Source organism: Marmota monax, unplaced genomic scaffold, assembly GCF_021218885.2.
Source record: "Marmota monax isolate L192 unplaced genomic scaffold, Marmota_monax_Labrador192_F-V1.1 WCK01_AAM20220418_F8-fsc00051, whole genome shotgun sequence".
Classification (NCBI taxonomy): Eukaryota; Metazoa; Chordata; class Mammalia; order Rodentia; family Sciuridae; genus Marmota; species Marmota monax.
Window position 1 is genome coordinate 16,097,437 of NW_026695202.1, and position 26,787 is coordinate 16,124,223.

General features: G+C 50.7%; 2 long non-coding RNA genes across 2 annotated transcripts; one reads left to right on the plus strand and one right to left on the minus strand.

Moving 5' to 3' along the window:
* Nucleotides 1-4,919: 4,919 nt before the first annotated feature.
* LOC124083150 (uncharacterized) lies at nt 4,920-11,255 on the plus strand. Its single transcript, XR_006848653.2, has 2 exons — nt 4,920-5,241; nt 5,774-11,255. It is a non-coding gene; the product is annotated as an uncharacterized LOC124083150 (long non-coding RNA).
* Nucleotides 11,256-19,640: 8,385 nt separating this feature from the next.
* On the minus strand, nt 19,641-26,729 carry LOC131423626 (uncharacterized). Its single transcript, XR_009225418.1, has 2 exons — nt 26,345-26,729; nt 19,641-23,394 (listed from the first exon to the last, which is right to left on the minus strand). It is a non-coding gene; the product is annotated as an uncharacterized LOC131423626 (long non-coding RNA).
* Between the last annotated feature and the right edge of the window lie 58 nt (nt 26,730-26,787).

Sequence of the window (26,787 nt, forward strand, 5' to 3'; positions counted from 1 at the left end):
AAATCAGAGTGTGGGGACAGAGACCACCAGGCCCCTGGGGAGAAATGGGAAAAGTGAGCAGGAGGAGACTCCGGATCTGGCCTTGGTGGGGGTGGGGGTGGGGTGGGGTGGGCGGAGCTCAGTCTCCCTGACAATGTGGGAGGGGGCGGGGGAGTGGCTCCCAGTTGCCCTGGCAACAGGGCCCTTCAGTTCAGGGGATTGGAATGAAAAAAGCCACATGCAAATGAGGCAAATTGCAATTAGGGAGAACAGGGAACAGTGGGTCAGGTCCACCCTTGGAGGAGCAGGAGGGGTGTGCGGAGCAGAGGAGGCCCTGTGTATAAAAGCCTTTGCAGCCCGGGGTGTGCAGGGGCCCCTGAGGTCCCGGGGAACCTCCCTTACCTTGGGTGTGCTCACTGAGTAGTGGCCACCATGGTTTAGAGCCCCGGGTCTGCCCCTCGGGGTGCGATGCCCGTTGCTCTGTAGATGGGAGGAGCAGGGCTGCAGCAACAGCCAGAGCCATGTCCTTAGAGACGAGGAGTCACGGGCGCCAGAGGGGGTAGTGGTGCGATGCAGGCAGGGGGGAACACAGGTCTTTCCGAGATAAATCCAAGAGTCAGTTTGCAGATCAGGTGGCCATCAGCCCGCCAAGAGCCTCATGTGGGGAGGCGTGAGCCCCTCCAAAGCATAAGCGTCCTCTCCAAGACACACCTCACATATTTAGGTGCCATGACCATCCTTCTCGCCACCGATGCAGCCCCGCCTGCCTGTCTCCTTCATGACCCCTAGAATGACAGCCAGGAGCTCTGGACTTTCCTCTGTCTCTGACACCTGAGACCAAAGTTAACAGACAGATCGAAAAGAAGAAGAAGAAGATGAAAGAATGGGCAAGAGGGGCTGGGCGGTGGCTCAGGGGCAGAGCGCTCGCCTAGCATGTGTGAGCACCCCATATAAATAAACAAACAAACAAAACAAAGGCATTCTGTCCATCTACAACTACAAATAATAACAATAATAGGCGAGAACTTCAACAATCACCACCACAAAGCCTCTAATAGATCCTTAGGGAGATTGGAGAAGATACTGCATTGGTCAAACAAGAACAGAATGCTCTGAGAAAGGAACATTGCAAGAACAGGAGAGAGAGGCTGCCTACGGTGGCGAACAGAGCGCGGAGTAAAGGAATATGTGCGTCACTTAGAAAAAAGAGGCAGGGCTGGGGCTGGGGCTCAGCGGTAGAGCACGCGCCTAGCACGCGCAAGGCCCTGGGTTCGATCCTCAGCACCACATAAAATAAATAAATAAATAAACAAAGGTATTGTGTACAATTAGAAAAATAAAAATAAAAAAGAAGAAGAAGAAAGAGGCAGGAGCAGAGGATGAGAAAGACATAGGGAGAGGGAACCTCCAAGCCAAGGCGGGAACAGTGACTCACGTGCCCCACCCACACCCACAGGAGTGGTGCCTGATTTGTCCTCTCCCCATGGACCAAGGGACAGGTTGTCTTCCTTTCCTCTGGCTAACCCCACCTTGAAAGTGATTCCTTGACCCCAGAGCAGGCCCTGGGGAGCCGCTGCTATTCCCTTAACTGATGGACAGCCTCACTTCAAAACACCCGAGCAAGAATGTGCTTTATTGTTCTGTCTTCAGCAGCCACTGAGTGTGTGGGGCAGGGCCAGCCCTGGAAAATCTAAGTCATGGAAACGAAGACGCCAAGAGGCACTGGGCTGATAAGGACAGGAGCTGAGAAGGAGCCAGCAGGTCACCACTTCAGAGGACCAACCAGTCCGACTCCCTCTCACCTGGGCAGGAGGAAGGCTGACAGGGCAATCTGCCTGGCCTACGGGGGGACGGACGCCAGGTCCCGGGGATGAAGGCCGGGCAGACTGGACACCCTGCAACCCGGATAACCCCAGATGAGCCCAGGAGGCGTGTCTGGTGATGCAAATTGCTTTGAGCCACAGCAGCCACCTCTTTGTCACCTTGTGCCTAAAATGACCTGCTGTCATTTGTCCTGGCCAAAAGCATCTGGTGAGGGCTGGCAGTTGAGGAAATCGGCACATTTATCTCATTTGCATTTGGATTCATCAACTGAGGGGAAAATGAAAAAAAAATCATAGGTGCTTTGAAGTCCCAGGCGCAGGCTGAATGCCTGTTTCTGCCTCATCTGGCTGTGACTTGGGACAGAGTCCTGCGATTTGCTGAGCTCCTGTTTCTTTGTCAGCAAATAGGGTGGAGGGTGATAATCTTTCCCCACAGAACTACGGGATCAAGTGTCTCCCCTCTTCTAGGGAGTTTCCGACCAGGGGGGCCCTGATTCTTATCCCTTGGCACCAAAAAGCATAGCTTGGCCACCCTAAGAACAGCGGCAGCTGGAGGTAGAGCAGAGCACGGCAGGTGTGCTTCTGGGGCACTAAAGCGTCACTTCATTCCATTTAGGCAGCCACCCCAAGTTAGTGCCCTTTGAATCCCTCCTTTTGCTGTGGGGAAATGGGAGCACAGAGAGGTTGCATCATGGAGCTGAGGTCACACAGCAGCAGCAGCAGCAGCAGCACTAATACATGACTGCAGGTGGACCATGCCAGGCTCTCTGCCCTTCACCTCATGCTCTTGGGTCTCGAAATACAGTCATATTCCTCATAAGGACCCTCAGGTCCATGATGGCCCACACTGACTGCAGTGGTCCACATGGCGAGGGGTGTGAGAAGCTGTGCCATGTGGTGTGATCTCATACACTCTGGGGGTCCACCCAGCAGCCAGGTCACTGACCACGCCTGTCATCAGGGCTGTTTTTAAGAAGGTCTCTTCTCAGACGGATTTCCCTCAAAGCACTGAATTCTGAAGTAATCTGCTTGTGTACGTTGGAAACTTCCTTTCTTAAAAGTCCTCTCAAAGTTTGTGTAAGAGAAAAAGACCCCAAAGAAAACCAAGGAAATGATGTTGGAACTCCTCCCAGGGGGCGGGTGGCCGGCCAAGTCCCCCTCCAGGGTCCCCACTCCAGCTAGGCCTGAGCAGGTGCTGCCCGTGGTGCAGACAGGTCTAGCAGCCGCCGCTCACCCAAGAGGACCAGGGGTCCCCCAGCCAACGCGTGGGCCACCGTGAGCTGGACAGAACCACTTCAGATGTCCCCTTCTCAGGAATTAGCCCAATCAGAGGGTCAGCAGCCCCCAGGGCTGGAGCATGCCACTTGTGGAGGGGTTTTAAGCCCTCGGGGTCCTTCGAAAGATGCCTGCCGAGCTGGTGACTGGGTCTACAGAGTCCTCGGTAAGTTTAGAAACAGATGTTGGTCTTGGCTTGGGAGCCACCAAGGCCTGTGGGTCAGGTGGGGACAGGGCTGGGTAGTCGTGCAGGGAGAAGTGGACAGACAGTGTATTCTGGCCAAGCTGCAGGTCGGCTGTCCTGTCTTGGGAACAACTTACAAAAAGTTTCAGATTTTTCCTGGAAAACTTGCGTGAGTGGGCCATGGGACTGGCTACTCTTGAGCTGCCCTAGTCACAGAAGCACCAGTCCCTCAAAATCTGAGCCAGGTTTGGTAAAAACTGTAGAGAATCTTGGTGCTTCCTCATGGCCTTGGCCCAGACTGACCCCATCCCTCCCTGGAGTTCTAAGGTTCCCAGGTGAGGCCTTCAGATTCCCAGGTGGTCACAGAAAACAGGACGCCCTCGCCAGTGGGGTGGGTCATTCAGTGCTCTGTCCTGCACCCCATGGCTCCAGTACGTTTGGCCCGAGGGCATGAGCATGGGCGCCGCCGCCCCTGCGCCTGTGTCGCCGACACTGTGGCTGGCCTGCCGTGTCCACTCGCGCAGGCTGTCCACCGACTCCCAATGGGGCAGAGCGGCGCACGCCTGTGGGTTTGACTAGTGCATTTGGCTAACAGGGGAAGGAAAATGATAGTTTTTCATCTGAAGTCTGCAAGGAAACAAGGTCTTCTCCCTTGATCTGTGCAATGGCCGAGGCCTCGCTCAACCTCTGTGCCAGGGAATGCTCTTCCTGCCCCTCAGGGCTGGATAACCCCCTTACACACCCCCATCGCTTCCAGCCCCCAGCTCACGGCTGTCTGGACCCCGCTGTCCCACTGGGCCAGGGACTTACCAAGGCCAAGAGCTGTGCCTTACCCCCCAGAGGGTAAGCCAGAGGCTGCCCTCACCGTGAGCTTCACCTTGACCATGATCGCAGCTTCTCAGACCCGGGACAAGGCAGCTCCCCCAAAGAGGGCTCCCATCTGATCCAAGGATGCTCACGGGTTGTGTGAGAAGGTGCCCTGACCTCCTCGTGTGCTGCTGCTTGTAAAACATGTCAATTTTCTTCTCTGCAAGTAGACTTCCCTTCCCATAATTTCTATTCCTTTTATAACCACTCCCCCCCAAGGGAGAGCTACCAGAACGTTCTCAGCAGCTCAAGGAAAGAGCCATCAGTTGCACGTGAGCCTTAACCTGGGGATAGCCCCCGTCTCCATCGGACTGGCCAGATTCCTTCGTAAGGAGACCTGACCTGCTGCCTTGTGAGCTACTGCAGGCCCACGGGCTTTTCTACTGGGCAAATCCGGACATTTCCACCCTCACCCACCAACACTCTGTGAGCGCTGAGTCCCCAGGACGGTCTCGCACAGGAGCAGTGAGATGCCTAAAGTTTTTAACACTGACCCAGAAAACAAATGGACATTTCTGTTTGTCAGTAAGCAGTTGACAGCCCGTGTGTGCACACGCGTGCGCATCCACGTGTACAAATAAACGACACACACTGGGGAAAGCAGCGCTATTTGGTGAAGGCCGAAGGCGTGTCGAGAGGGAAGGGGTGGAATTACGAGTCGACACGGTGGGCGTTTCAGACGTCACATCTCAATGGTCAGGGGAAGGAAAGGACAGAAGAGAAGGCTCCTTTAGAGGAGACCCATTTATCATTTCCCACTGGCAAACAAGAAAGCAAAGGGAGACGGCTGCTGGGCCTTGAGAGCTGCCCTTTGGTTCCCAGAGAGCTGCAGCCGGTCTGAAGTCAGGGTTGCTAAGGAAACGCTGTCTGCTTGTGGATGGCAGAGCAAACAGACACCTAAGCCTCGGGTAAATCATTAATTCATTGATATTCTCACTGATGGCATCTGGAGAGACAGACGTATTCCTTCTTTCTTCCAAGTCCTCAAAAGTGCTCTTTCATCGCCAGGTAAACACTTGGACGACCACTTTGTGGATAATCATTCCCTCCTGGGCTCACACTCCAGAGACCATGAAGGGCTCCCTCCCGGATTTTAATGGATCAAAGAAAATGGTAAGCGAGGCACAAGTGCGCTTCGCGGTTTTTGGTTTTTGTTTTTTAATTGATGGCTGTGGTTTTTGTCGAGAATGGAAAGTGCATTAAGGAGAGTTTGACGTAAACGCAAAGCTCCCTGCACTTGACCGACGGGGCTGAGGGGAGGGAAGCCAGGCCCACAGCCTTCCCAGGGTCAGGTCTCGCGCTGCAGGGCAGGGCGAGGAGGAGGTGGTGACCAGCGCCAGTTGCAGGTGCCGTTGGGTACAGCTGGCGTGTGTACAGAGGGGCAAGAGCCCAGCGTGGGCAAGGTGACGCCCAGCGGGGGTTGCTGCTGCGACAGGGGGGCGTTCAGCTTCCTATGCTCCGGGCTGCCCCAGTGAGTCAGCACTTTCTCCTCTGGCCACCACCAGCCCTGGGGGGACACGACAGAGGTCAGCAGTTAGTGAGAGGGGGGCATCCCAACAGGCCTTCCCTTGCCGTCAGGCCCTCCTCATGCATCCAGGCCACCTTCACAGAGCCCTCCCTTCTCACCACCACCTCCCTCCCTCAGCTCTGAAGTGTGTCCGTGATCACTGCAAGTGGCCCCCTCCTCTGATGACAAGCCTGGAGTAGCACTGAGGACCGAGAGCTTTCTAGTGATGGAAACACCCGGAGCTGTGTGACCTCTAACACCTGCTCAACCTCTCTGTGCCTGGTTTCCTCCTCCACGCATTCACAGAACCTACCTTGAAGGGCTGCTGAGAGCACCACCTTGGTTTTGGGTGCACCGCTGGTATTAATAGCGACGGAAGCAGAGAGTGGTGGAGAGACTACAGTGTGGCGGCAACTCATTCACCTTCTGTCCACTCCAGATCTGGCACCTTCCAAGCCCCACAGAACCCTAGACAAGGCCTCTGGTCTCGTCTGGTCCACCTCTTCATGTAGGCCCAGCAGGACAAATCATTTCCACCGGACCCCTCTCCTCCAGGGGAGCTTGCTCAGAGATGTGGGACGCAGTGCAGTGCCAACCAGGGGGGAACATAGTGAGTGTTTGTTGATTGACTAATTTCAGCCCTTCAGGAAGGCGCTCCTATGAAGGGAGGTGGGTGAAACCATGGCTGTGTGGCAGTGAAGCCAGAGGGATGTGACAGCAGAAGCCACTGGACAGTCAGCTCTGACACAGGAGAAGGGGCAGGGAGCTTCCTGAAAGAGGGGGCTTTTGAGGTGGGTTTAAAGAATGGAAGGAGGCCCAAGAAGCCCGGGGCAAACCCTTTGAGGTGTGGGGCTCTGAGGGTCAGGTCAGGGCTGCAGGACAGCGGCAGGAAAGAGCTGGAGGCTCCCTACCCTGCAGCTGGCCCTTGCGGGTCTGGCAGGCAGGTGGGCGAGGAGAAACCTCGAGATCTGATCCTGCGTCTCCGAGGAAATCCCCAGAAGGGGGACCGTGGGTGGCCTGTGCGGCTAGCTGGGCACTTTGCATTTGTAGCAGCCACACAGCTCTGAGGAGACGAGAACATGGGGCCTACTTACTTGTGTGCACTCTCCGGGACTGAAATAGGTGGGGGGGAAGCCACCAGAGGGCCGCCCACCCGCCCTTAGAGAGGCAGAGACAGCCCCCGGCAGCATTCTGGGTTTCAGAGAGTCAGGCAGGACCCGGAACTGACATCCTCTGGTGGCCTTCACCCCTCTCAGTCCTGCGCCTCCCTCAGCCACATGCAGTGAACAGGCTGGAGCAGCACCAGGTGCCAGGGCCACCAGGAGGCACAAGGGACAATGGCCCGGGGATTCTGATTCCTGTGGGATGCTGTCCCCTAGAACAGGGTCAGCCATGTGGCCTGTCCATCCCTGGGCAAGGCAAAGGCCTGGAAGGCACAACTGGGCCACCCCCACTGCTTGCTCTGAGAGACGGCAATGGCCAAGTGCAGATCCTCAGGCCCGTCCCCCAGGGCTCCAACCGGAAGGGCCAGGGTGGGGCTCAGAGCTTCCGCCAACACTGCTGGGGCGGAGTTCTGGAGCAGGTGGTCTGCAGATGCAGGGCCTTGGTCCAGGGTCAGTGCTGGAAGACAAGGCTGGGTGGGGCTGGGCCACCATATTTAGGGGTGGAGGTCACTTGACTGGGACAACGCAGGAACACAGGAGTTTGTGGTATGGGCCTTGTGGCTGCCCCTCTCTGCTCTGCAAAGTCCATCATTGGGAAGAATAGAGTCCCCCATTCGCTGGGTGACTCCTAGGCCCTTCAGTGAACCCAGACCTGGCGCCTTCTCAAGCTATAGACATTTCAGAACTGTCACCCCTTCCTCCCATCCCAGAAGGCCTTGAGGACCCATGTGTGCGGAGGTGCCGTGACCCCCTCCCCTTGAGATGCTTGTTGCTTTGGCTTATGGTTTTATTTAAGATAGTCCAGTGTCCTCTTCATAAAAGGAACAGATTCCAAGCAGGGTTATGATTTTGAGCAGCAAACCCCCCTGCATGGGAGACCTGTGTTTTCTCAGGCTCATCCGCGTGCCCATGGGGGTCTGAGAAAGTCCCTGGGTGTGTGCGTGACTCAGAGGCAGGTGGTCAGCGGAGGAAATGACACCAGGCCTCTGCACGGGGTCTCCGCATTCCAGTCCGTGTTCCCACGGTGCCCTGCGTCGTCAACAGCTCCCAAACAGGCCCTCTCCACGGGGAACCCGCCCTCCAGGACAGGCACGGGCTCGTTGCACGTCAGGAGGCTGAGCTCTAACTGACAAATTGGAGAGGTTCCCCAAGGCAAGGGTTACTGAGCTCTGTCATTCTCACTAAAAATGTGATTTATAATATATTCCTATTTGCCAGACACTCCTTTCCCCAGGAATGAACACTTAACACAGAAATGGGAGGCTATCCCAAGGCCTGAGCCCACAGGCGAACACACCCCTCCAAGTGTTCACTGCAAATGAGCAGACGTGCCCAGGCCCCTGGGCAGCATGGCTACGCACGCTTCATTTCGATAAGTCTTCGTATCTTAAGCAAACACTTAAAATTCAGGACAGGGCGAGGGTGGCCCATGATTGATTTTTAGAATTTCACATTCTAAAGGAAAGATCTAAGGGTCTGATGAAGGAGGTCATATTGGATCTCGGGGTGTAGCTCAGTGGGGCCTCCGGCTTAGCGTGCACAAGGCCCCGGGTTCCATTCTCAGCAAAAAAAAAAAAAAAAAAGAAAATGTATTTCCTAACATTCCTTAGAGTTTATAAAAGGAAAACAGTTTTTCTTGCTCCTTCAATCATCTGATATTTCTGAATGCGGCATGGGTCAGATATTGAAGAGCAAGCTGCGCCTTCGGACGGGCTTCCTGAGACCCTTTGTAAAAAAAACACACAAAAGCAGCTAAAGCCGTCTGACTTCTCTTAGGAGTCTGGGTTAAAGTTGCAAACTCATTTTGCCGGAGATAACCAGAAATCCTCTAAGCGGTCTAAGTGGGCAGGACCGGATTTGATCTCTGCATCTGATTGCCTAGCAGAAGTCAAGCAGCCAATGTCTCAACAATGTCTCCATATCATGAAACTTCCTAAAAATCTTCAAGGGAGTAACCTGAGCTCCTGAAAAATGATCTCGAATGTCAACAGGACAAAGCTTCCCAGGCCTCCCTATTTGACTCGACAGGAATCTTGTTTCTCTGTGTGCTCTGGAGGGCTTCTGTCTTTGTTAAGAGGAATGATTAAAAGAATTTACATATAGTAATCATTTAAAATTGACTTCACTCAATAGGAGCTATTCATTTTACTGTTGTGTGTGTGTGTGTGTGTGTGTGTGTAGATACCTGTTTTTCTAGGCAATACACAGCTTTTATTTCATTGTGTGCATAAACCCTGACCCAGGACACTCCGGCCACGGAGCGCGGGACTGACATCCAGCGTCCACAGCCTGATGTGCAGGTGGTCAGATGCGGTCTGGAGTTCTGTGCCGCTTGGCCAGAGAAACACGGATAAATGCGGTGTCGCCTAACAGGGGCTCTGGAGACGTCCCTGAACACTGGCGGAGCAGCAAGACGAGACTCTTTGTTGTGTGCGCCGTACGTCCCCAGCTTCCTCTCACCACTAGGTGGCGGTGGCCGCCTCCCTCCTCCAGGTGTGCTGCGGAAAGGTCCCCAGACCTGCCTGGCTGCCCCGCGGGGCAGGGCGTCGGCTAGAACCGAGGCAGGCGCTCAGCTGACCCGACGGGGCTTTCCGGGACGGCGAGGGCGGTTCGCAGGCCCCACTTGAAAAGCCACGGTCATTCGAAGGCGGAACTAGCACAGACGGGGCAACACTGTGACACCGGGTGTGACCTGCGGCGCGGCCCCTCCTGGAAGGACTGTGGCGCGCGGCCCACGTGCAGACGGGCGCCTTCCTCCCACATCCCACAGGTGGTCCTCCGAGTTCTCTGAGCGTGTGCCCCTGCAAAGTAGGATGTCGCGGACCTGCTGCGAGGGTCGGGGGCGGCCAGGACCGAAGCACAGGCCACTGCCGCACCCTCTCCCGCTGCTGGATTGACACCAGGGTCTCCCCGCGGATGCCTGGACCAGGCCAGGACCCAGCGTCCTTGCACAGTGCTCCCCCGAGGACCCTGGGGCGAACTTGGGGAGCTGAGCCCCTGCCCAGGCTCCCCGGCACTTAGTCCTGGGCGGTAAGACCCCCAGCCTGCCCACCTGAACCTGCCCCCAGCCCGCCCCCATTCAGCTTGCCCCCTGAGCCTGACCCTTAAGGCTGTCCTCCGACCCACCTGTCCCCTAAACCTGCCCCCACCAAGCCTGCTCCCCCCCACCAAGCCTGCCCCCTTGCCTGCGGGGCCTCCCCACCCGCGCCGCGCGCCCACCCCGGGCCTGCCGGCCTGAGCCGCTTCGTCTGCGGAAGCGCTTCCCGGGGCGGCCGCCAGGTGGCACCCTGTGGCCTCGGGTGGCGGCTTGCTGGACCCCAACAGCCAGCGGTAGCTTTTTCAGACAGACATTGTCTCCGGCTTCCTCCCCCTTTGTCACAGTGTACTGCCAAGGTGTTCACGGCACAGTGCTGTGGCTCCCGCATTGGGAACACCTAGGACTCGTGGAAATGATCAACCATGAGCGCCCAGAGGGAGCAGGACCGGCCGCAGGGGTCTCCCGGCCCCCTGTGTCTGGCCCATGGTGCCATCTCTCCCTGCCCACCATAAGGACATGCTGGGCACACCTGCCTGGGTTTGTCTCACCTTCTAGATGGTGAGGGATGATTATTTCCCACGTGTTTGTTCCCTACACTGACGTCTTTGAAGGGGATTTTATTTTTTAAAATTATAGGTAACTGACAAAGAAACATTCAAAACCAATAATAGCTCTAAACACAAAAGTCAGAAAGCAAGCCCAGCCCCGGCACATGCCTGTGAGCCCAGCGACTCCGAGGCTGAGGCAGGAGGATCACAAATTCACAAGTTCAGCCTGGGCAACTTAGCAAGACCCTGTCTCAAAATTTAAAACACCAGAAAAGAGCTGAGGATGTGGCTCAGTGGTCGAGCAGCTCTGGGTTCAATCCCGAGTACTGCTAATACCAACATTAGAAAGCAAGGAGGCAAGTGTCAAGACTGGCCCTGTCAACTTGCATTGTGATGGAAGCTTTGGTGGCCACAGAAAGTGGGTGGAAAGCCTCCCAGATGCAAAGCAAGGGGTGTGTCCTGACTTAGAGGTGGACACAATAGACACCTGTGTGAGCAGAGCCCTCTGGCTGCAGAGGTCAACCAGGGATTCCTGCAGCCCGGTACATCATAAGAGCTGCTCTAAGCCCCTGGTCTTGCTTCCTGACGCCTCAGGTCATGTGCAAACACCTCCTCTCCCAGGACCCTAAGTAAAAATTTTAAAAAAGAAAGAAAAAGGCCAAACCATCAATTACTTCACATTTTTGTTCTGTGTTGGTAGGGTTGTGTGTGGCATTGAAAACAAAACAAAAACAGGGCTGGGGATGTGGCTCAAGCGGTAGCGCGCTCGCCTGGCATGCGTGCGGCCCGGGTTCGATCCTCAGCACCACATACAAACAAAGATGTTGTGTCCGCCAAGAACTAAAAAATAAATATTAAAAATTCTCTCTCTCTCTCTCTCTCTCTCTCTTAAAAAAAAAAAAAAAAACAGAAATAATAGAAACAGAAGAAACACCTGAGGAATGGGGAGAGGTCATTCTGATGAGTGTCCACCTTTGGGGGTCTCCATCCCCCACCATCAAGTTGTGTGACATGACCATTCTGAGGAAGCAGATGACAGAGATGGCCATGCAGGTGGGGGAAGGTGTCAGGTGTGATGAGAGCCAACGCTGAGCACTGGCCACCGCCCCCTTTTGCTGAGCGCTCATGCCAGCCATGATCCATACCCACCTTTTGGGTGCAGCCGGTGGCCAGTGCTGGAAGCAGGGTGTGGACATGAGCCTCCTGACTCCAGAGCCCTTTTTACCCACAAGTCTCCTGGACAAACCTCCACCTGAAGGCCTGAGTGGCGTGAGTAATGTGACACGAAGTGAGCTTTCTCCACAGCCCCAACCGCAGGGGTCCATGATGGCAGGAGCACTGTGTTCGGAAGCTGGGGCAGTGTTTGTCAACTTGCCTGAGATTAAACCACCCCCATTTGAAACAGTTCTCCATGTCCATATTTGTTCTCCCAACAGCCCTGGGCAGTGGGTAAAGCAGATGCTAACAGCCCATTTTACAGATGAGGAAACAGAAGCTAATCAAGGGTGGAGTAAAGCTTGACATAGCCAGTGCATGTGGGAAGGCGCCGTGGGCATGCTTACTGGAAGGGAACCAGCACAAGGGAGGGTTGTTTCCCCCGCTCCCCATCTTGCTTTCTGAGGCTTCGGTTCCCTGAAAATACTACATGGGAATACTAACACTTCAGCCTGAAAATGCTAAATGGAAAATTCCAGAAATAAATAATTCATAGTTTTAAACTGCATGCCACTCTGAGCAGTGTGGTGAACTCTCACACTGTCTGCTCTGTCCAGCCTGGGAAGTGAATCATTTTTCTGTCCAGTGTATCCACACTGTATATGCTACCCACTCTTAGTCCTTTAGTGACTTTTTAGTCATCAGATCAACTGTCCACATGGCAGTGCTATGTTCAAATGCCCTTTACGGAGTAGCCTAAGGCTGTTTACAATGCCTGCATCTTCCCTTTATCTCATCACATGTTTTGAGAGAAAAATACCATATTTGCATAACTTTTATTATAGCATATTGTTATAATTGTTCCGATTTACTATTAGTTTTTGTTAACTTTTTTTTTTTTTCACTGCTAGGGATTGAACTAGGGCCTCACACATGCTAGGCAAGTGCTCTACCATTGAGCGACATCCCTAGCACTTTTTATTTTATTTTGACTCAGGGCCTCACTAAATTGCTAGCCTCAAACTTGCCATCTTCCTGCCTCAGCTTCCAGAATAGCTGGATTATAGGTGTGCGCCACCACTGTGCCCCAATATTCTTACTGGGCCCAGTTTCTAAATTAGACTTTATCACAGGTGTGTATGTATAGGAACAAGACATGATACATATGGGATCCCATACTTCTGTGACTTTGGGCATCCGCAGGGGTCTTGGGACATGTCCCTGTGGGTGAGAACAGGCATTGAGCTATGAATCGTGGTTAATTTCAACTAATATTTACATGATAATTATAATGCCCCTGTTGGGTATTGTTTTCCCTGACTTACTGAGGCTGAGAGGACATGAGGTCCCCCACCATGGCCAGCAGAGCCAAGCCTAGAACCCAATACAGGTGACGACAAAGCTGTGCCACTTGTGTCTCTCCGAGGGCTCCCCGACCCTCTGTCCTCTGCACCGCGGCCCACCTCCGGGGCAGCCCTTCCTCAGCACTCTGCTCAGGGCTATGGTGCCCACCTAGGCAGGATTTTCACTCTGTAAATAAACACTGTGGACATCGGCTGGGGGCAGTTGTGGTGGGTGCTTGCCCAGCTTGTGCCAGGCCCTCAGCACTGGAGCGACAGTGAAAGGAAGAATGGGGGCAGGGAGACAGACAGACAGAGACAGAAAGACAGAGGGAAGGAGGAAGGAAGGAGGGGATGTGGACCCATGGACACAATCACTGGTGAGGGTCCATATGGCCCATGGGGATGATGGACGCTGTGCCAGCCACGAGGAGGAGGAGGTGGACGACAGGGGGGCGGGGGCAATGGTGGGGGGTTTAAAGTGAGGAGGGTTTGGAACAGACGTTCCGTTGGGCAGAGGCTTCGTGGGGGAGGACCATGGTTCTCACACCAGCAAGAAAAGAGGACACAGCAGCAGACGTGGAGGGCGGAGGTGCGGGCGAAAAGCACAACTGTGAGTCACGGGCTGACAGAAGCCAGACACCCTGCACACAAGGCTCCAGGGGGCTGCCAGATCTGCCCGTCCCTTCCCACACCTCCCCGGCCGGTGACCTTCACCTCCGCTGCACTGTGGCTGCCCACGCCCTGGGCCCTGTCATCACCGGGACAGTTCCAACTGCTCTCCGTGAACCCACTCCCTGACCACAGCTTCCGAGGCTGCCAGTCCTCTCACGCCTCCGCCCCTCTCTCCCTTGACCTTGTCCTGATCCCGGCTCCTGTACTTTCCCACGGCATCAGCGCCCCTGGCTCCCCACCGCCAGGCCTCTTGACCACAGGGGACATCTCTCAGCCATTCTCTGCCAGAGCCCTCAACTGCTTGGCCCTTGTCCTTCCGCCCTCCTCATCCGGAAAAACCCAAGCCAGGGATTTTGTAGCACCTGTCTCCTCCCCCTCCCACCTCTATACCAGTGGAAGAAAGCCCACACCAAGGACGTGGTGCCCACAGGCCACGGCACCCAGGGTCAGCTGCGTCTCGCGCGCCTCGGCTCCTCCCCCAGCACCTTTTCCAAACCTGCACCCTCTCCCCCAGCAGATGGCTCTGCCTTCTAGCTCACAGGAGGACACGGGCGCGAGCCGGTGCAGACGCCCTTGGCTCTGAGTTCCCCTACCAAGGGCACACTCTCCAAGCACGCACCCCGCATGCACAGGGAGGCTCCAAGGAACACAGCAACCTGCCCAAGGGTGTGCGTGTCCCAATCCTGAGCCACTTCTCCTTCCACATAAAAGGGATGGCTGCCCTGTCCCGCTTTTGACCTGCATCCACCTGTCAAGTGTGGTAGGCAGAATAATGTCCCCCAGAGAGGTCCCCTGCCTGACCCTTGGCCTCACAAGTATGTTAAATCACATGATGAGGGGGGTTGAGGTCACTCACCTGCTAATTTTGAGATGGAAGATTGTCCTGAACTATCTGGGCGGGTCCAGTGTAATCACAGGGGTCCTCATGTGAAAGAGGGAGGTGGGGGGTGTGTTCACACCAGATGATGTCGTGATGGAGACCAAGCCAGAGGATGGCACTGTCAGAGGAGCCCTTCCGCCCTGTGTTGCTGGCTCTAGAGGTGGAGGGATGTGGGTGCTCTGCGCTGGAACAGGCAGGGAGACAGAAACAGACTCTTCCTTGGCATCTCCAGAAGGAGCCAGCCCTGTCCTCGCCTCCCTTTTAGCCCAGTGAGATCCATTTCAGTCTTCTGAACTCCAGAGCAGTAAGACATTAAATTTGTGTTGCTTTAGGCAACTCCATTTGGGGTAAGTGCTAGTCAGCTTTTTGTTGCTGTGACCAAAATATGTGCATTAACAACTTGGAGAAGGAAAAGTTTATTTTGGCTCAGTTTTAGAGGTCTCAGTCCATGGTTGGCCAACTCCATTACTCTGCGTCTGAGGTGAGGTGGAAGGGTGTGTCCGAGAAAAGCAGCTCAGATCATAGCAGCTGGAAGCAGAGAGACACAGAGGAAGGGGACAGAGACAAGATGAATCCTTTCAGAGCATGCAGCGGTAATCCACTTCCTCTAGCTCAGACCCGTCTCCCAATAATGCATTCAACCAATCAGATGGATGAATCCCCTGATGAGGTTACAGTTCTTGTGGTCCAATCATCTCCTAAAAACCCTGCCTCTGAACATGGTGACATTGGGGACCAGGCCTTTTACACATGAGATTTTGAGGGATATTCCATTTTCAACCATAACGGGATAATTTGTTATGTCCATCACCAGAGACCAATAAACCAGCTCATCCCACACGTGACCCAAACCTGCTTTTCCGCTTTTCCCTGTGATCACACAGAATTCCCACTCACGTTGCCATGGGTGACAAGAACTTAAGAACATGTGCCAGTGCAACAGTGGAGGGTGACATGAGTTTGGGGCCCTGGTTTGTGCTACTTATAGTCGGTGTTTCCAGGGAGACACAGCAAGTTGTAGGTTCTGTGGACCAAAGAATGGAACCCACAGACACCAGAGGGCTAGAACAAAGGAACAGAAACATCAAGCAGAGGTCTGCAAGGGGGATCCCAGAGGGTCGCCTCAAGCTGCTGCTGTCCAGTGGTGCATGTGGCAGTCCTGGAGGTGGACTTGAAAGCTATTGGCTAATGATTTTGAGAGAGGGGAGTTTCTACCTCCGATCAGGGGGAGACACTTGGTGATCCTGCTCCCCCTGTCAATCGAGGTGTTTACCATGTCTGTTGGGGTGCTTCACCACATGCCATCTGGCTCCTCCTGGACGGTACAGGAATCGTTGCAATCCAGGCCAGCCTTGTCCAGCATCTCTCTGGCTCCTGCTCTCACCAGCACTAAACCTCACGGGATCTCTTCCATCTTGGAAGAACCACGGTTGCTGCTGGAGGGCCTCATGCAGTCCAGCCCATGATGGGCAGTGCCAGGCACATGGTCATTTGAGGTCCTGGTCAGGGGCTCCATATCTACCAGGGCCCATTAGCATGCCAGGAGCCTTTTTCTTTAAGTTTCATGACTTTGGGTAAATTTATTCTGTTGTGCAGTTGTCACCGTAATCCAGCTCCAGAGCACTCCCGTTGCCCCCAGTACTTCCATTTGTGATCCCTTTACAGTCTGTTTCGAGACCATTTGTGGACTATTCCTGACCCTGCCTCTGACCCCAGGCAAATTCAGATCTACGTTTCTAGCTCTAGAGTTTTTGCCTTTTCTGAATATTTCATAGAAACGTGATCACACGACAGGTGGTCTTCTTGGTCTGATGTCTTTCCCTTCTCCCAGTATATTTGAGGTCCACCCATGTTGTTTATACGCCCCCTCTGGCTGGGCTGAAGTGTGAGCCCTGGGGATGCTGCAGGTTGGTGCCCTCACGGCCTCTAGGTCTTGCTTCACGAATTCCCTCTCGGGGCACCTGCAGTCTGCATATTTAGTCCAAGACACGACGGGCTTCCCAGCTGATCTCTGGAGTTCCTTCTCTGCAGAGCTCGGACCTCTGGAAACCCCAGCCACCTGGCTTGGCCATCTGTGACCTCCCTCCTTTATTCGCGGGGTCTGCCTTACTCCTTGGCAGCTGCTTCCTGTGCTACAGTGTGGGAGGGAGAGAATGCACGTGGGCAGGAGGGCTGGGTGACCATCAGGACCACCTCACAGTCTCTTTGTTTCCCAGGGATTTCAGGCCCAGGCTGCATGCTATTCAATGTCTGGAAATTTTTTCACGTTTTTCATGTACCTTGTTCAGTGTTCTAGGTCTTATAACTGGAATGCAAGTCGACCACCAGTTAGCCTCTGTGGCCAGCCATGCTTCTTTTGTTGGTGAAAATTCTCACCTGTTTAATAATACATAATAAGATTCTCCTTTCCAAAATGCATGGCTTGGTGAATTTTGGTAATTGTATAGGATTGGTTACCACCATCACCATCAGGAAAGAGGACAGTTCCCCCTTCCACTCCCCTCCTCCATCCCAAGCAATATACTGATCTGCTGTCTGTCACTAAAGTGTTCCCTTCTCTATAATTTCATACAATGAAATAAATTGTGTTGAATTTTATCAAATACTTTTTATACCATGAAATTTCACCATCTTTTGTGTTTGAGACCCTTCACTGAGCATGCTGTTTTTGAGATTCATCCCCATTGTCCTCTGTGTTGATATTTTGTTTCCTTCCATTTCACCACCTGATGGAATTTGGTGGCTCCTGGTTTGGGGTTATGATGAATAGCGTCCCTGTGAACATCCGTGCACCCAGGTTTGTGCAGGCATATCTGGGAATGCTGGCACATGTTGTAAGTATAGCTGAACTTTTAAAGGTATCGCCATGCTGTTTTGCAAAGTGACCATGTCAATTTGCATTCCCACTAGCAAATGTGTAAGAAGAGTTACAGTTGCCCTCATTCTTAGCGACACCTGTTATTCATGTTTAACTTTAGCCTTCTTAATGAGTGGGCAGTGATAGCCCATTGATTTCCCCTTTGAATTACCTTGGCATTTTGGTCAAAAACTAGTTGACCATATAAATGTGTTTTTTATTTCTGGTCTCCCTGTTCTATCCCATTGATCTACATGACAATTCACACTGTGTTGATAACTGAAGCTTTATGGTGAATCTTCAGATCAAGTTGTTCTTCTTCAAATTGTTTTGGTAGTCTGGCTCTCTTACCTTTTCATGTACATTTAAAATCAGCTTTTCAAAGTCTTTGTGCAAAGACTATTAACATTTTAATTGGAATTACATAGACTCTAGAGATGAACTTACCCTGATATCTTGAGGATATGAAATCTTCCAGAACGCAGGCATGGTGTGTCTTTCCACTGAGTTAGGTCTTCTTAAAGTTTCCTTTTGTCAAGGTTTTATTGTATAGGTCTTCCACATCTTTCATTAAATAAATCCCTGGGTGTTTTCCGATGTTTTAAAAGTGAAATAATTTTTAATAGAATGTGTAACTGTTCATTGTCAGGATACAGAAGTGCAATTGACTTTCACCTGTTAACTTTGCGTCCTGCAACCTTGTAACAGTCACCTGCTAGTTCTAGTGGTGTTTGAACAGACCCTGGGGTTTTGGACAGAGTTGGCATCTGCATAAAGGACACTTTTACTTCTTGCCTAATGCGTGTGTCTTTTACTTCTATTTCTGGCCATGGTAAGATGCATGGTAAGATGCAGTGAGAGAAGGTACCCTGGCCTTGTTGCTGGCCACGCACCCTAGCACTGAGTGTGACATCAGGTGTAAGATGTGTGTGTTAAGAAGCTCTTAATTAGGTTTTGACTTGTATTTCTAGGTTTCTGAGAGTTTTTTCCAAGAAGGGAGGGGGTGTTGAATTTTGTCAAATGCTTTTTCCTTTATCTGTTGAGATTATCATATAGCTTTCTCTTTATTGCATCAATACGGTGAATCATATTCATTTTTTAAACTCACCATATATTCTGAAGATATGCCCTATTTGCTCCTGCTGCTTTTCTATATTGTTTGATTTGTTAATATTTTGTTAAGGATTTTTGTGTCTATCATCTTGAGGATGTGGGTCCGTGGTTCCTTTTTCTTGAGTGGTCTTTGCCTGGTTTGTAGTCAGGATGATAAAGCCTCATAAAGCTCATTGGAAGTGTTGCCTCTACTTCCTGAAAGAGTCAGTGTAGGACTGAGCTATTTCTTCCCATAGCACAGGCAGCCTTTACTTCTGAAGCCCCGTCAGTCTGGAGTTTGCTTTATGGGAAGCACTGTTCTTTTTTTATTTATTTTTTCCTAATAAATTCAATTTAAGATTGTTCAAAGTTTATATTTTTCTTAGATAAATTTGGCAATTGTGTCTTTCAAGGGCGATGCCTGGGGTTCCTCTGATGTCTTGTCCCTCCGCCTGCAGATTCCCCTTAGCGTTTCTGAGGGTCAGGAATTCTCTTACTTTTATCTGAAAATGTCTTTGTTTTCATCCCTGAATCACATTTTTCTGGATGCAGAATTTCTGATTAATAGTTTTGTTCCCTCAGCAGTTTAAAAGTGTTGTCCCACTGTTTTCTGGCTCCATAGTTTCTAAGTCGGCCACAGCTCAAGTCCTTGTGCTCCTGAGGCTGAGGCTGTCCCTCTCCTGGCTTGCAGCAGCGGGTGCCCAGGGGTGTCTCTGCGTTCACTGTGCTTGCTGTGAGTCTAGCATCTCGTGTTTGTGAGGTTCATCAAACTTGGAAATCAAGTACATTTTTTGGTCTTCTTTTCTCTCTTAACAGTCCCTGAGGTTCTTGTTCTTTGTTGTATTTTATTTTTATTTTTTTTAATTTTTTAATATTTATTTTTTAGTTTTTTCGGCAGACACAACATCTTTGTTTGTATGTGGTGCTGAGGATCGAACCCGGGCCGCAAGCATGCCAGGCGAGCGCGCTACCACTTGAGCCACATCCCCAGCCCCTCTTTGTTGTATTTTAATGTCTTCTTTTTTCCTTATCCTTAGACATTTTCCTGTCCATCTATTTAGCTGTCATTTATCTACCCAGGGGTTCCATTTCAATCATTCTTCTTTCATGGCCGTCAGCTGTTAAATACCCCCAGTGAAGTGTGTGTGTGTGTGTGTGTGTGTGTGTGTGTGTGAGAGAGAGAGAGAGAGAGAGAGAGAGTGTGTGTGTGAGAATGTTACTAGTAATTGAACCCAGGAGCACTCTACCACTCTACCACTGAGCCAAATCCCCAGTCCTTTTTATTTATTTAAATCTATTTTTATGTGGTGCTGAGGATTGAACCCAGTACCTCACAGGTGCTAGGCAAGCACTCTGCCACTGAGCCACAACCCCAGCCCCAATCCTTTTTATTTTGAAACAGGATCTCACTGAGTTGCTTAGGGCCTTGCTAAGTTGCTGAGGCTGGCCTTGAACTTGCCTCAGGCACCTAAGTCTGTGGGACTACAAGAAGCCACTGCAGTCAACTCCAGTGAACTTTTAATTTCAGAAATTATGCTTTCCAGGGTTATAATTTCTATTTGGTCCTATTTTATTGCTTCTATTTCTCTGCTGAGCTTTACCATTTTTCTCTTGGGTTTTTTTTTCCATATACATATATAGTTGTAGATGGACACAATACCTGTATTTATTTGTTCTTATGTGGTGTGAGGGTTGAGCCCAGTGCCTCGTGCGAGCTAGGCGAGCGCTCTTCTGCTGAGCCAGACCCCCAGCCCTCAAGTCGTGTTTTGTTTTACTTCATTTAGTTTTGAAAGTTGCTTTAAAACCTGTGTCTGTGGACTGTAACCCTGGCGCATTTCCAGGGTGGATTTTATTGCTTTTCTTCTCTCTAACAGAGTTTTCCACGTTCCTGTTTCTTTCTACGTCAGGCTGCATTTGGATCCTGCGATGTTGGGCTGCAGGGTTTCTGGATTCAGTTATTTTCCTGTTTTGAGTGTTGTTTCCTTTTTTGCAGGCTGTTTTCTTGCATGGGTTCCAATTGAAGACTGTTCTAGGGGAAGCCCTGGGCTGGCTTCAGACCCTTTTCTTTAGCCCACCAACTCGGGTCCGAGTGACATGGTTCTGTGGGAAGGGAGACACGGACAGAATGAACATGGGGATCTCCTCTTGACCTTTTTCTTCTGCGGTCTGCTCTCTCTCTTCAGTGTGTCCCATTTTCATGTTCACTCTTATGTTCCCCAGGCCAGAAAGATGCAGGGTTTGCATGTGTGTCCCCATCGCCGCTGTGTACACCCACGTACGACAGCTGGCCCAAGCCCACAGCTCCCCTCCCTGCTCCTCCTGATGAGCATGGCCCCCTCAAAGGGGTCTGTCTGCTTCGCACACTCGCAGACACCTGTGGGGGTGGTTTTCTTGAAGCATATCTATTTGAGGACTGTTTACTGGGGGCTGAGTCTTTGTCATGCTGCCCAGTGGTGGGAACGAGCTGAGCATGTCCACAAAGCCCTGTGAATAGCACTGTGTGCGCTCACTGATGGCCCCGTTCGGAATGGCACTTGTAAGGCTCTTTTCCAGTTTTCTGCCAGATGTTTGAAACTGGGGGCTTGATACCAGATAATGTCAATACTAATAAAGGAATTCCGGGTTCAGCCTTCTGTGGTGTTGGCTGCTGGCTGGGACGTGTAAGGCAGAGGTGATCTTTGAACAGGAGGGACCCCTGGGCCCCTGCCCACAGAGGGGATGTGGGAGCACTGGCTGGGAGCGAGGGTGGAAAGCTTCTGGGGGTATTGGGAAGGCTGGGGCAGAGCCGGGTCATGAACACTGCAATTCTTCATGTACTAAGCCCCTGGGAGTCACTGCTTCTTGTTGTTCTGCACAGGGACGGTCATTTCATGAGGCCAACTTGCTCCTCACCCCGCACTCTTCACCCCATCTTGGCTGGGATGTCTTTGCGGTTCAGCACCCGTGGCTGGCAGCTGTTTATATTTTCAGAACGCTTCCTCTAGAGAATGTAGCCTGCTCAAATTCTCACTCTGTTAAAAATAAGCTTGGTTTCTTACACCTTCTTATCAGCTTTTGTCCTTTTCTGCAGTTTCACCAGGATGTGTCTATTTGTAGATTTCTTTTCACCTTCTCTGCTTCGATTTCACTGAGCTTCTTGAGTCTGTAGTTTGGGGTCTAAAGATTTCTGTCCTATTTCTCTCTTTTGGAGACTCTAGCTATGTCTGTCAGACATTCTCAATCTATTCTCTGCCTCTTAGTCCTTCTGTATTCTCATACTTTTATTTCTTCATGTTGGATAATTTCTTCGGACCCATCTCCAATTCATTTATTCTCTCCAACCTGCTGTGAATTCCATCCTTTGGGTTCTTTTTTATTATTTTTTTTAATTAAAAAAATTTTTTAGTTGTTGCCACAATACCTTTATTTTATTTTTTTTGTTTTTATGTGGTGTAAGGATTGAACTCAGTGCTTCATGCGTGCTAAGCAAGGGCTCCACCACTGAGCCATAACCTCAGCCCCCTGCCCTCTTTTCCAACCCAGATTTTGTTTTCTTTCTCAACACACTGCGTTTCACAGCTCCATTCCTTGCTTGGACTTTTGAGTTGCAATCTACTCCTTTGAACAATGCACATGCTGTGTCATTGCCTCTGCCTGAGAATTCCAGGTTAAGTCCCCCTGCCTCAGTATCTGTCACACGTTGCTTCTGCCAGTTCTCAGGTGTCTTGTCATCCTGAGGACTAGCTATTTTTGTGTTGTTCACTGTATTTGAGAATTTTTATAGGAATAGTTGGGTGGCTAGGATCTTTCTCCAAAGATATTTTTTTAAAAAAAAATTTTTTAGTTATACATGGGCACAATATCTTTATTTTGTTTATTTATTTTTATGTGATGCTGAGGATCGAACCCAGGGTCTCACATGTGAGAGGCGAGTGCTCTACAGCTGAGCCCCAACCCTGGCCCCTCCAAAGATGGTTTTTATTTGCTCCTGCCATCTAAGTGCAGCATGTGACACCATTCTGGTTTTTCTTTCCTTTCTTATTTTTTTCTTTTTGGTCCCAGGGATTAAATCCAGAGGCACTCAACCACGGAGCTACATCCTCAGTCCTTTTTACTTTTTATTTTGAGATAGGGTCTTGCTAAGTTGCCCAGGCTGGCCTCAAACTCGAGACTCTCCTGCCTCAGTCTCCTGGGTTGCTGAGATTACAGGTGTGCACCACTGCTCCTGGTGGTTTTATTTTTGTTTTGTCACTCGGAGGATGACTTTAAGTAACTTGACATGACCGAAGTGAAACTTCTTCCATTTTCTGAAACTTACTGAAAAAGGCAGGAACCACCCTTTTCTCCACGCTTGGTAAAGCTCGCAAAGTCAGTGGGTCTAAGGCCGTTCTCAGTGCTTCATTTTCTGGAAAGCATTTTCACCTTTTGCCTGCCGAGTGCACATATTATTATTTAGGATTTAGGTGATACTTTCTCTGGTTAGCTTTCTTCACCTCTCCTGTTCCCTAGCTTTTTTCTGGTATTATTATAATGAATCATCTCTCTGTCTCTACTTCTCTATTCCCTTAATAGACCCAGAACTTACTGATGGGTAATGACTATTATTTATTTGTCTTTACAAAACTAGTTTCTAAAATGGTCCCTGATAAATGCTCTAAAGTATTGGCCAAGGCTTACTTTGTGTCCGTCACTGTGGTGGCATGTTCGCCTGGTTTACTCAAGGTAGTTATATAACATAAAAAGATGCCACTGAACCCTGAACTACTAGCTTGGTTCCTTCAGTTCAGGTAAGGCGGAAAATCGCTAGTCTTTCTGAGTGGTTGACCCCATCCACCACTGACCACCTTGACTTCCTGTGGTTTCCTTACCCTTACTACTTCTCTTCTGTCCTAATTATGACACTTTTAAAATCTTCTCTTGTGGCTTTTTCTTCCTCCTTTTCCATACTCTTTTTCCACACTTTTTGTTTGGATTGTTGTGTTTTCTCCTAGATTCATGCCATTTCTTTTCTCCTTTCTGAAAATACAGCATATCTAAAAAAAAAAAAAATCTTTGTTCATTAACTCAGTTCATATTTATTGAGCCATTACCACAGAGTGGATCTTCTCCCAGGTGATGGCTGGCGATACAAAAGTAAACTCAACAGGGCTGGGGTCATAGCTCAGGGGTACAGCGCTCACCTAGCACATGTGAGGCACTAGACTCGATCCTCAGCACCACATAAAAAATAATATAAAGGTTCTGTGTCCATCTCTGCCCTTCTGGAGCTTGTAATTCTAGCAATATACACAATAGATAGCTAGGATCTTTCTCCAAAGATGGTTGAAGGGTTAACTTGCCCAGAACAGTGAAAGAAAAAGCTGCTTTTATGTGAACTTCTATAGACTGTGAACTTCTGAGCCCCTCCCCTTCCAAGCTGGTATAAAATTCTGAAACTACCTAAACTGGGTGTGGGTGTGCACACCTGTAATCCCAGCAACTCGGAAGGCTGAGGTAGGAGGATCACAAGTTCAGAGCCAGCCTCAGCCATTTAGTGAGACCCTGACTCATAATGATTTTTTTTAAAGGGCTGGGGATGTAGCTCAGTAATAAAATGCCATGATAGAAAAGAAAAACAAAATAGATAAGTAACAATAAATAAAATAATTTAATTCCATCACATAGGTAGTGTAAAATGCTACGATGAGCTGGGTTTGGGGGCACATGCCTGTAATCCCAGTGCCTAGGGAGGTCGAGGCAGGAGGGCAAGTTTAAAGCCAGTCTCCATAACCTAGTCAGACTGTCTCAAAATAAAAAGTAAAAAGGGCTGGGGATGTGGCTCAGTGCTTAAGTGCTCCTGGTTTTAATCTCAGGCACCCCCATTCCCCACAAAAAAATCCTGAGGCAGGAGAGCTGAGGCAGAATGGAGGAGGGAGGCTGAGTAGATGAGATCTTAGTAGGGAGGGAAGAATTTGACCATTTCCAGGCTTTGGCATGGAAGAACTTGAACCTTTACTGAATGGAATCAAAATCCACTAGAGGGTTTTGGGCAGAGCAAAATGTTGACATATTTTTAGAGGATCTAGAATGTAAGGACAAGACCAATCAGAACCATGTTGCAATGTTATAGGCAAGAAATTGTGGGGAATGTTTCCTGAAAATTCAGAGTTTTGTTTTATAACTGAGAATAGAAAACTAAGTATACTTTCTATCTTCTGCTCAAGGAAAAAACGGTGAGACTTTTGGCCTGCTAGCCTAAGAATTGTCTTGAGCTCTGGTAGGGGATGTGATGTCTGGCATCTAGTGAGCAAATGAACGTTTGTGGAACGGATGGGTAGTGGCACCCGCTCCTCCCCCAAAAATCTTAACTGGGCTTGTCCAAAAATCTTCACCATTGCTGATTTTAGGACTGTCAGCAAAAGAGTCCCCACCAAAAAGTTCAATGTAGATAAACTTCCTATTTTCGTGTTGCCCTATCTTACTTGGCCGCTAGCCTGGAAAAAATAGGAACTGGATGTGCTGGACACTCCGTTATTAGTTTTTCACAAACATGTATCCAGTATAGTAGTTTGTAGAAATGTGTAAACCAGGCCTCTGGCCTTGAGCTGGGCTTCACACAGATGTCTACATTTCTAAGAAAAGAGAAGTTACCCACTGGGCTCCTTGGTAACAGCTGGCAGGGGAGGAATGACAGGAGTAGACATCAAGGATGAATAAACAGCATAAAGCAGCAGGAGAACTTGTTTGAACTTGTTTTGGACTTTGTAGTGGCTTTGCAGTGACTGAGTGATTTTTAGTTACAAACATGCTCTGGCTGGAAGATGACTAGATAGTGTGTACGTGTTAGATAAGTTGAAGAAGATGATGTAATGTAGGCAGTATGCCTATGATAAGTAAATGATGTAAGGTAGAGGTAGTATGCCAATGTTAGATAAGTTAGTAGTGAATGATGTAATGCAAAACATATAGAGTATATAAGCGCGAGGGAAACTCCATGTATTTGCTCACAACTAACTCTCGTCGCCTGAGAGTAAGATCGTGCAGTTGTGTGCCAGCCACCTCGTGTATTGCTTTGTGTGGTGTGCGAATAAACCAGCATTTCAAAAGGCAATCGAGTTCGTGCTTGGTGTTCGCGTACGTCGCGGTCCGGGGTCCAGTGCAGATATCCGGAAGGGAACTCCTGGTAACCAGACAAGGCTGAGAAGCTGCTCGTGACAGTGAGAGAAAGGGGAGAAGCTCTCCCCTTCTCAGGTGCTGTCCTTGGAGGTTAACATGCCCAGAACAGTGAAAGGAAAAGCTGCTTTTATGTGAACTTTTGCAAACTGTGAACTTCCGAGCCCCTCCCCTTATTTTCTGGGTATAAAACTCTGAAACTCCCTGAACTCGGGGTTCAGGGGATTGATTACAGCAAAAACTGTGCCCTCTGGACCTGGCTGCAGCCAAATGAAAGGGTTTCCTGCTATCTTCGGTGCCTTGCCTCATCTGCCCCTACAACAGACGAACATGTAGCCAGAAAACAGAAACTGAATGACAGCATCAGGGATCTGGGTTGTGCCAGCTCTAGTTATGTTTGTTGTGTCTTTAAATCTCATTCAACAAAGAATGACCAAAGTGCCACACTTGAACACACTCCTAGTCTTCAATTAATATGTGGAGGCTGTGTGTACATATTTTAAGTGACTCCACAGCAATCTGTACAGTTCCTGTCACAGCAGGTCACTGGACTGCCTCTCTCTCAAAGGTCTGAGATCTTTCAGGGTTGGAACCACCTTACTGACCCATCTCCAGCACTCAGCACAGGGTCTGGCAACAATTCTTGTTCAAAAAAAAAAAAAAAAAAACACAAAAAAAACCCCAAAAAACACACGCAGTGCAGAAAGCACACGCAGTGCAATTTAATTAAGGGCGTGGAAAGAAAATGTCGGTATCAACGCTGGTCAGAGACGCTTTGTTGAATTCTTGTAGAAGAACATATTCCTTTCCTTAGAGAAACGCGCGTCTTACCCTGCTATTGGAGCGCTCTGCTGCTGCTTCTGACCCTGTTCAGTCCGGGAGCCCGGGAGCCCGCAGTGCACTCCGCCTGCGCCCAGCGCCAGCCGGGCTAGAGCTGACCGGCTCTCAGGGTGCGCCTGGGGCTGCTGCCGGGCAGCGCGGGCTCCTCGACCCACTGAAGAGGCAGGACCCAGGTCTGCGCCCCCGTCCCCGGCCTCGCCCAGCATCTGTCCCTTGGGTGTCCGCGGCCCTCGGGGGTCTCTGTGCCGTCCCTGCCCACGAGGGGGACACCGCCACTTGGTCTCCCCGCCCTGGGGGCGCGCCCATCCCAGACCCGTCCCGCACGGGCGGCCAAGGCGACCCCGGCCCGGAGGCCCCGCCTAGGACGCAGGCCCGCCCTGCCCCGCGGCGACCCCGCGCCCCGGGACTTCCGGCGCGCCCCCCGCCCGGGCGGG